The 10,661-nt window shown below is 38.1% G+C and overlaps 1 pseudogene; it reads right to left on the minus strand.

Annotated features, from left to right (window-relative positions):
• Positions 1–8,897: 8,897 nt before the first annotated feature.
• LOC111530594 lies at positions 8,898–9,142 on the minus strand (annotated as a pseudogene).
• Positions 9,143–10,661: the final 1,519 nt, after the last annotated feature.

Consider the following 10,661-nt stretch of genomic DNA (forward strand, 5'->3'; position numbering starts at 1 on the left):
AGTTGAACATAAAACTATAAACATTGTTAAAAACATTTTATTTATTTGATTTTAGTTTTTTGAGAGTTCATCTTGAATTTTATTACATTCTAGATATATGAACTAACCAGAGATGTGAATGATTCTCTCTACTCTTAAAATCACAGAAAATATATGTGAATCATTCTCTCTACTCTTAAAATCACAGGAAATATATTTCCACCCCTGCCCCTTGCTTTTTTGCTGATATTGGAGTAGCATTTCAGATTTTGGGGATTAATTGAGGGCAAATTAGAAGTCATGGAAGGCAGTGCATAAATAACGTAATTATGAAGCTACTTTTCAGAAGCTAGTAGTGACTTATTTCATATTAATCACAAGGTTGAAGAGCATTCACAATGCTGGTATTGATCAATTATGTTTTTTGAACATCTACTCTTACTGGATACCAAAAAACTGAGATACGTAAAAATATTCCATTCGTGTTATAAGCTTCCTATGATCCAGTAACTTCTCAAAGGCTTTGCAAAGAGCATAAGTTCTTGTTTTTTTGGGAAGATTTGTTTGTGCACCCAGGATGTGCAAACACAACCTCTTTCCTTCTTTTGTGCAGGTGTGTGCTTTAACACTCAGTGATGGTTTTGGCATCAACAGAATATGAGCTATAAAATACTGACCTAAATAGTTATTTGTCTCCACCTTATATAGTATTCAGACAAAACTTAAGAAAGTATATGTATTGCTAGTCCAAAATAAGAAGACATGAATATATTCAAACTTGTTTGCACGTACAACAAGGAAGAATTTAAATTTTTGGCTTAAGCAGTTTTGTATTAGGCGGGAGGAAAAACATATTCAACTTCAATTTTGAGATTTGTAATCAACAGAAAAGAGAACAATGCAAGGCAGTCTAGGATCTAACCTTTGTCCACATTTCTAGCCCTATGTCTTAATACTCCTGAAGTGGCAAAAGCTAAGTTATTTCTACTTCTTAACAAGTGACTGTGCTTTTGCACAATGCTCTCAAGTTCAGCTTAAGCAATGCTCTTCTGGAAGTTCATGCCCTAATTGAACTGTCAGCTTTTGTTTTCTTCTAGAATCCTGGGATTATCTGAATAATAAATGCTATCGCATTGTACTTTGTAATATATACTTCATTTCTTTCACCTAGTTCTCTGTGTATTGTCACATGAATCCATGTGAAGAGATGACCAAACAGGCCTTGTGTGAACAATACAACTTTTTGATCACCTGGGGGCAGGTGGGCTGTGTCTGAAAAGAGAGTCAGTGAAGGGAGATAGGGGTGGGGCTATTTTATAGGTAGATAGTGGAAAATTACAATCAAAGAGGGTTGTTCTCTGGCGGCAGGGACAGCAGCCACAAGTAGGGGAGCTTCTGAGCCAGGAGGAGGAATTTCACAGGTAATGTCTTCAGTTAAGGCAGGAACTGATCATTTTCACTTCTTTTGTGATTTTTCAATTGCTTCATGCCATCTGGATGTATATGTGCAGGTTGGGCTCAGAGGTCTGACATTCCTGTCTCCTTATATTAATAAGAAAAAATAAAACATAGTAGTGTTGAAGTGTTGGGGCAGTGAAAATTATTGGGGTCATATGGAGAGATAACAGGCAGGGTTTCTCATGGCTGCTTCAAGTAGGATTAGGGGTGGCATTTTAACCTAGAGTGGAAGAGATTAAGCTGAAGGTAGATTTTGTGGTAAGGAGCAATATTGTGAGGTGGTTAGAAGGAGCGTTTATCACATAGGATGACTGGTGATAGCTTGGATGTGGTTTTGTATGAATTGAGAAACTAAATGGAAGACACGAGGTCTGAATAAGACAAGGAGAAGCACAAGTATTAAAGAACTAAGAATTGGGAGGACCCAGGACATCTAATTAGAGAGTACTTATGATTATTTGCTTGGTTGGCAAGTTTTGGGGCTCTATCCTTGAGTTTTTTATTAAAGAATCATTAAGGATGGAGGACCCTTGTGTAGTAAGGAAACCTCTTTCAGTCCCTATAACAGCATGGTGGTGCAGGATATGGAAGGCATATTTAGAGTCAGTATAAATATTGATATGTAGTCCCTTTGCAAGAGTGAGGGCCTGAGTTAGGGTAATAACAGGAAAATTGACTTTACTCACATGCCCTGAGTCAGGAAACTAAAGTACTTCTTGGTTTGAGTAGACACTTTCATTGAATGGTTAGGAGACTTTCCTATAGGGTCTGAGAAGGCCACTGTGGTCATTTGTTCCCTTCTGTCAGAAATAACTCCTCAGTTTTGTCTTCCCATCTCTATACATTCTGACAATGGATGGGCCTTTATTAATCAAATCACTCAAGCAGTTTCTCAAGCTCTTGGTATTCAGTGGCTCCTGGTTTTGCCTCAAACTGACACACTTGAGACTCTTGTGAAGTGGATACAAGATCTTCAGTAAAAGGTACACTTCAATACTTTCAACCTGATGAAGTCCTATTCTTTAGTTTTATACTCACTCTTATTTTCATTCCCATTCTTATGCCACCCTCTACCTCTCCCCAGCTATCTCCATGACACTGTCAATTTCACTCACTGTCTTCTAGTCATTTCTAACCCTTCTTTAACAACAACTGCTGGCTTTGCATTTCTCTTTCCTTCAAAACCACTGAGGCCTCAACTTACTCACTGCTAAAAAAGAAGACTCTGTATATTTTTGAATGAAAGTGTTGTTTTTACCAAAATGAATCTGGCCTGGTATATGACAACATAAAAAACCTCAAAAGTAGAGCCCTAAAACTTGCCAAGAAAATAATCACGCTGAACCCCCTTGGGAACTCTCCAGTTAGATGTCCTGGGTGTCACACATGTCTGTGCAAACAGCCTACCAAACAGACTTTGTGTGAGCAACAAGGCTATTTATTTCACCTGGGTGCAGGCTGGCTGCATCTGAAAAGAGAGTCAGCCAAGGGAGATGAGGTGGGTCCGTTTTATGGGATGTGGGTAGGTAGTGGAAAATTACAGTCAAAGGGGCTTGTTCTCTGGCAGCAGAGGCGGGAGTCACAAGGTGCTCAATGTGGGAACTTCTGAGCTAGGAGAAATAATTTCACAAGGCAATGTCATCAGTTAAGGCAGGAACCAGCCATTTTCCCTTCTTTTGTGATTCTTCGGTTGCTTCAGGCCATCTGAATGTATATGTGTAGGCTTGGTCTCAGAGGACTGACATTCCTGTCTTCTTATATTAATAAGAAAAGTAAAATAGTAAAGTGTTGGGAGTAAAAATCTTTGGGGGTGATATGGAGAGCTAACAGGTAATGTTTCTCAGGGTTGCTTCAAACAGGTTTGGGGTGATGTGGGAACCTAGAGTGTGAGAGATTAAACTGAAGGAAGATTATATGGTAAGGGGTGATATTGTGGGGTTGTTAGAAGAAACATTTGTCATATAGAATGATTGGTGATGGCCACTCCAGCCTGGGAATCACAGCAAGACTCCATCTCAGAGAAAAATAAATCAATGACTGGTTATAGCCTGAACATAATTTTGTATGAATTGGGAAACTAAATGGAAGACACATGGTCCATATAAGTGAAAGAGAAAAACAGGTATTAAAGGTCTAAGAGTTGGGAGGACCAAAGACATCCAATTAGACAGTGCCCAAAGTAGTTCAGCTTGGTTGTTGAGTTTTTTGGCTCTATCTTTGACAGAGTCCTCCTGTTTAAGTTGGAGGCTGAACTTGGTGATGAGTATTTTTAAAAGACCATTAGTCTATTCTACCTTTCCTGAAGATTGAGGATGGTAAGGGGTATGAAGTTTCCACTGAATACCAAGAGCCTGAGAAACTGCTTGGGTGATTTGACTAATACAGGTCTGTCTGTTACTGGATTGTATAGAGGTGGGAAGGCCAAACCAAGGAATTATGTCTGACAGAAGGGAAGAAATGACAGTGGTGGCCTTCTCAGACTGTGTGGGAAAGGCCTTTACCCATCTGGTGAAAGTGTCTCACTAGACCAAGAGGTGTTTTAGTTTCCTGACTTGGGACATGTGAGTAAAGCCAATTTGCCAGATCTGGGCAGGCTCAAATTCTCAAGCTTGATGTGTAGGGAAGGGAGAGGGCCTAATAAATTCCTGAGGAGTAGTAGAATAGCAGATGGAACACTCAGCAGTGATTTTTTGAGGATAGATTTCCATGATGGAAAGGAAATGAGAAGTTTTACGAGGCAGGTTAGTGGCTTGTAACCTACAAGGAAGAGGTTATGAAATGATGATAGAATAGAATTGGTCTGTGTGGCTGGAAGGAGATATATTCCTTGCTTCAAGAACTATTTGCCTTGTGTCAGAAGAGACTGATAGGTGGAAGGTACAGTGGAGGAGTAGGTGGGAGTGACCGATGAGAAGAGAAAAACTGACCATGAGGGACAGAAGTTAGAATGCAAGTTGTTTCTTTAGCTACCTTATCAATATAAGTATTGCCCTGAGAGATGGAATCTGATGCCTTTTGATGGACCCTGTGGTGAATGACTCCAGCTTTCTTTGGAAGTAAAGCAGCCTTGAGAAAACTTTTATTGAAGAAGTGTGAATGATAGAGGGCCCTTGTGTAGTGAGGAAACCTTCTTTCAGCCCATATAACAGCATGGTAGTGTTTTGGCACCAAATGTCAAACACATCTGTGTAGAGACCACCAAACAGGTTTTGTGTGAGCAAAAAGGCTATTCATTTCACCTGGGTGCAGGTAGGTTGATTCCAAAAAGAGAGTCAGTGAAGCGAGATATGGGTGGGACTGTTTTACAGGATTTGTTTAGGTATTGGAAAATTACAGCATAAGGGGGTTGTTCTCTGGTAGGCAGGGGTGGAGGTCATAAGATGCTCAGTAGGAGAGCTTCTGAGCCAGGAGAAGGAATTTCACAAAGTAATGTCATCGGTTAAGGCAGGAACAGACCATTTTCACGTCTTTTATGATTCTTTAATTACTTCAGGTCATCTGCATGTATACGTGCAGGCTTGGGCTCAGAGGCCTGACACTGGGGTCCTCCCAATTCTTAGACCTTTAATACCTGTTTTTCTCCTTCTCTTATTCAGACCTTGTATCTTCTGTTTAGTTTCTTGATACATACAAAACAGCATGCAGGCCATCACCAATCATTCGATATGACAAATGCTCCTTCTAGCAACCCCACAATATTGCCCCTTACCACAAAATCTTCCTTCAGCTTAATCTCTCCCACTCTAGGTTCACATGTCACCCCTAATCCCACTTGAAGCAGCTGTAAGAAACCCTGCCCATTATCTCTCCATATGACCCACCCCATAATTTTCAGTGCCCCAACACTTTGACACTATTTTGTTTTATTTTTCTTATTAATATACGAAGACAGGAATATCATGCCTCTGATCCTAAGCCTGCATGTATACATCCAGATGGCCTGAAGGAAGAGAAGAATAACAAAAGAAGTGAAGATGGCCAGTTCCTGACTTCACTGGTGACATTACCTTGAGAAATTCCTTCTCCTGACTCAGAAACTCCCCCATTGAGCACCTTGTGATTGCCCCCTACATCCCTGTCTGCCAGAGAACACCCCCTTTTGACTATATTTTTGCACTATCTACCCAAATCCTATAAAATGGCCCCACCCCATCTCCCTTTGCTGATTCTTTTTTCAGATTCAGTCTACCTGCACCCAGGTGATTAAAACACTTTATTGCTCACACAAAGCCTGTTTGGGGTTCTCTTCACATGGACACACATGACATGAATTACTATGGGGAAGAATCTGTGTGCCTATCTTCCCATCTTCAGTGATGATATACTGAAAGAATAGTGTAGGAATAGAAATATTCTGTTTATCAGTGTTAAGTCTTTTTCAAAAAACAAGGCAGAGATCTGCTAATTTTTACTCTGTAAACTTGGAAATGTTAATTTTTTAAAATATTTTTTCCTAACTGATCATCTTATTACTAAGATGAAGGAATCTATTGCAAGTTACATGTTACTATCATTCCCAGTATGAAAGAGCTACTTTGTATTTGAACATGTAAAAGCATTCAAGATAGTGTCTGGCACAGTAGAACAGGACATTAATAGCACATTAGACTTAAAGTATTTAAAACACAAAAGGGATTCAGACTCAGGTCTTTTGATTGGCCACCTTTTAAGGTTGCTTGAAAATACTATTACTTCCTGCGAGCACAGTTGAATCCAATTCAGAACTAAATATCAGCACACAAAAAAATGCCAGGAGAGATGGAATCAAAAGACTCTGAAGACAGAAAGGAGGCTAGGGAGAGCAATTGACCTTAGCAAGCTGACTTCAAAGTCCATCGTCTGATCCTGCCCTGTAACAAGTTTATGTGATAGAGATGTTCCATCTGAGCTGGAGGTGATTATCCTTAGCAAACTGACACAGAACAGAAAATGAGATACTACATGTTCTAACTTACAAGTAAGAGCTAAAGAACTCAGGGACACAAAGAAGAGAACAACAGTCACTGGGACCTACTTAAGGGTGGAGGGTGGGAGGAGGGAGAAGAGCGGGAAAGATAACTACTGGGTACTAAGCTTAACACCTGGGTGACAGAACAATCTGTACAACAAAACCCCTTGACATGAGTTTACCTATATGACAAAAGTGCACATGTTCCCCTGGACCTAAAATATAAGCTATAAAAAGGATATTCCCTCTGATGTTTAAATTGATCTTTAATCCTTTTCTTCATCCCACCACCCTACCAAGACCACAAGAGAAAGAGCTCAATATTCTGTGGGTTTAAAACCACCTACATTTCCCTTTGGTTTAGAGAACAGGATTCAGTAGTGCTCTTTGGAAAAAATATATTAAAGAATATGTTAATTGCTTTTATTCATACTATGTCTCTCCCTGACTTCTCCAGGAGCTTCTGTTTCAAAAGGTCAGAATGGTTGTTGTTACAAATACATTGCCTCCCACTCTGTTTAGCATCTATATACAGCAATATATTTCCACAAATTTTCTCCCAAAATTATCTCTTCCTCTACTTTCCACCTACCTCCTCTGAGATGCCAAATTAAGAAATGTCTTAGAATATCTAGAATATTATTCCTCTTTTCATATTTGGTGTGTCTTAACATATAAAAAGTTAGTTGACGTGGCATTCAAAAAGGTCAGTTGGCAGCATAGCTGGACAACAGATGGACACCCGGAAGTTAGAGCCAGAAAGGTGACTTTACTCAGTATGGATATGCTGACAAGAGTCCTGTTTTTGAGCAATCCTGAAAATCCTTGACCTGATGTATATAAAGCTCGAGAGACTGTTTAGAGTAAGAACAATTATTATAATCTGATTCCCTGTCTAAGGCAAAATATACCACTTTTAAACTGCCATAGACATCACAAAAACATAAAATAAATACACCAATAACCCACAACAGCTCTGTTGCAAAGGAAATCAACCAAAACCAAAACAAACAAATAAACAAAATCGCCAGATAGCAAAATACAGAAAATCAAACCAAAACCAAAAACCGCCCCCAACAAAAAGTCACCACAGGCAACACACAAGCTTAAAATATTTCCTAGAATCCATTCTAATGGTTTAAGCAAGTCTAAAATAAAAATAGGTGGCTTTCAGTACCATATTTTGTTCCTGCAGAAATAACTACTAGCATATTAATTTAGAAATAATTTTCTTCTCTTTTTTACAAAAGGGAGAGTTTCTTCATTTTATCGTTATGATGAATTAATAACTGCAAACAATCTACTTAATGCTTATCTACTATTACGATTATCTATTTTTAGCTAAGATTTAGGTTCCTCTTAGATTTGAAATTTTAACTGAATTTCTGCTGAACCTTAAGAAGTGTTAACCATGACCTTAAAATAACTGCTGTATTCTAAAATTTGAAGTCAAATTCCCAATATTCCTCTTGCCTAGACTAAAAATTGTTGGAGGTCTTCTTTCACAATCAAAGCTTAAATATACTTATGCCACAGTATACAAACCAGTAGATTTGAAAATTATTTATGACCTCCAAAGTAACAAAAGAGATTGCAGTTCAAATTGACAAAACACAAACTGGATTTAAAGTGTTGTATTAAAAAATAAAAGCTTGTTTATGGCAATTAAAATAAAGGTTTCATTTTTAAAGCCATGACACTAAAAATAATGAAAAATAATGAAAAATCTAGGATAATTATTTTATGTATATTTTTTCATTCTAAGAATCTTGTGATTTTCAGAGAAACAAAGTTTTGTGGTAAAAATTTATGCACAAAACACTTACCTATACTTGACAAGAGGTTTCAGAGACTACTATGCCATTTGGTGAGTCTAAATCCAGTAATGTTAAATATCAACATTTTCTCACTACTTCTTTTAAGTTACATCTCATTTATCTTCCTCCTTAAGAACTACATAAACTTTAAAAAAATATTTTATATACTTGTCATAAACTACACTTTTCTAAGAGTACAGGTACTCTGGTTAATAATCAAAATGGTGTGCCCAGAGGAAAAGCAAGCACTATTAAGTACGAATGCAATTCTTATCAAAACAAATTGAGCCATGTTCATAAAATGCTAGTCCAAAACAGCATTTCATTCTATAAAGGTTAAATTATTTCCATATCACAGTGAAAGAAACTTGAGTAATGAACAAATTTTGTTTTCTACTATGTGCCTTGAGATATCTCACTAAATTTTGGTATCTGACACAGACAATAACATTTGTTGAAGGTAATATTGTAGGGATAATACTGAGGTTGATTGTTACAGACTATTAAATGGTTACATCTTAATTATTTATACAGAACATTGGTCCAATAACATAGAAATAGAGAACAGTATCTGGAAATTTATCTCATTCAATGTTCGGAGATAAAAGAGTTAACCATCCTTTCCATTATTTTCTTCAGTAAGTCCTTGTTCACTATGAAAGCTGATGGCAGTCAAATTCAGGCATTTTCCCCAGCTACTGTATGAAGAAAATGCTGAAGTCCACTATTATGCAGCACACTGCAGCATAAGGACTCATCAATTCATGAATTCTGGCACACTTCCAAAATATACCCAACAATCCAGTTTCATTTCTGCCCAGGAGGCTGGGTGCCAGGATTGAATATAAGCACAGGTACATATAAACAGCAAGATGACGGTGAATAGACACTGAAAATTCAAAATGGCAGAATTGGAAAGGATGGCAGCGCCACAGCCACGTCACCCTTCAGGGCCCCAGGTGGCTTAAAAACCTTTTCAATGCACACACATGTACACACATATGCACAAAAACACAAACATTCTATAATTTTACCTTAGGACTTTGAACATGAGATAATTATAAATTACCCAGCTTGCAAATTAAATAAAAGTCTGTTAGTGCTAAATTGTGGTTTTTATATTAGTAGAAAAGCAATAGCAGATTAAAAGCAGGCAGAAATTGAAATATAATAGAAAAAGACAGATTATGAATTCTGTAGTTTGCAAGTCAATCACAGGGCTGTTTTTCCTTAACATAAATGTGCATAAAGACCATGTTACTTCTAGTTTACATATATTGCAGCAACTTGTGGTGCCATGAAACCTACAGAGTGCTTGAAACAAGATTATTCTCTTTGTTTTTTCCTTATTCTTAGATTATTTGTTTTCCATATTATTTTATTTATTCAAAGGGTGAATGAGCTGTGCCCTAGGGTTTCTGTGTGGTGAACTGATATGCTGGTTGTAGGCAGGACTCCACAGTGTGTCACCACTGACTCATTTCACCCACTTATGCACATCCCATGAAAAGTCTATAACCTCTGAGAAGGCCCAAAACAGTAGGTTATCACCCCTTACACTCATTTCGTGGATGAGGCATTTGTACAATGAATTTCTGTTGTGGATTACCCTGTGTGGCTGCTGCACATCATGGGGGATGAACCCCCCAGACACTCCAATAAAGTCCCCGGTCACCCAGGGACATCTTTCAGTTGGGAGACACAAATGCCTTTTTCCTTTGGAGCTGAGAAATCTCAGACTCTGCTTAACCTATGAAAACAACAGTGCACTTCCTCATGCAAATGTGCACAAACTGAATTAAGATTAATTTTGGGAGAAAAATGACAAAGAAAACACTTTAGAATGTATCTCTGAACTAGAATTAATATCCTAAAACAAAACTTTATAGGAGAAAAGCCAGATTAGAATAAATCCAGAACTGTCAACTGAGAGATCTGGGGCCCAGGAGGACTTACCATCTTCACTGGAAGAGAATCGCAAAGTTGGGTAGGCTCTAATGGGTCTTGCTGGTACCTTAGCTCTAAGTTTAGGTAACTCCTTTGGGGTCCCAAGTGTTCTCTGAGGCCCCACATGTTGGGGCACAAAATTATATTAAATGAATGGTGTCAAACTGTAAAGCATTTTGAAGAGATTTATTTTAAGCCAAATATGAGTGACCATGGTCCAAGATACACACTGCAGCACGCAATGAGAACATATTCCCAAGGTGGTCGGGAGGAAGCTTGGATGTTTGTATTTTAGGGAGGCATGAGACATCAATTAAATATATTTAAGAAATATGTTGGTTTGGTCCAGAAAGGTGGGACAACACAACTCGCAGGAGAAGTCACTTCGAGACTATACGTTAATTTAAACATTTTCTGGTTGAAAATTGGAAGGGTTTGTCTGAAGACCTGGAATTGATTAAAAGGAAATGTTTGAGCTAAGCTAAAAGACTGTGGAGACCAACGTTCTTAGA

The sequence above is a fragment of the Piliocolobus tephrosceles genome, chromosome Y, assembly GCF_002776525.5.
Source record: "Piliocolobus tephrosceles isolate RC106 chromosome Y, ASM277652v3, whole genome shotgun sequence".
Taxonomy (NCBI): Eukaryota; Metazoa; Chordata; class Mammalia; order Primates; family Cercopithecidae; genus Piliocolobus; species Piliocolobus tephrosceles.